The following is a 541-nucleotide window of genomic DNA, read 5'->3' on the forward strand; positions in this document are numbered from 1 at the left end:
CTTTTAAAAAATAATAAAAAAATTGTCTGAAATAAAATCTGAGATTTTTCATTTGGGAAGAAAAATGTGAGATCAAATTGTGAATACAAAAGTTAAAATAGGAGTTGACGTTTGAAGTTTTTTTTCTCCTGAATGGATAATGAAAAAAAGTTTTTTAATTTGGGTGAATTCTTGACTACAACAAAATGGTATATTGTGATCACCTTATATTTTCATTATTTTTTAAATTTATGTATTTACTTATTTATATTTTATATTAAATAAAAATATATTTAATATCCTAAAGGCATAAATGTTGGAGAATTCATACTTTAAAAAAATTGAACAATTAAAAATTATTTAAAAATTAAAAAAAATAGTTTGATTCATTTTTAAAATAAATAACTAAATAATATCAACATGCTAATCAAATATATTTGTACAAATTAAAACAAAAATAATTTAAAATAGGACCTAAGTTTATAATGTAGATCTATTTGGAGTGTTAGAAGGGAGAGAGAGCTTGGATCAGCACAACCTCTCAAATTCTAAGAGATTAGTT

Source organism: Dendrobium catenatum, unplaced genomic scaffold (assembly GCF_001605985.2).
Source record: "Dendrobium catenatum unplaced genomic scaffold, ASM160598v2 fragScaff_scaffold_414, whole genome shotgun sequence".
In the NCBI taxonomy this organism is placed as follows: domain Eukaryota; kingdom Viridiplantae; phylum Streptophyta; class Magnoliopsida; order Asparagales; family Orchidaceae; genus Dendrobium; species Dendrobium catenatum.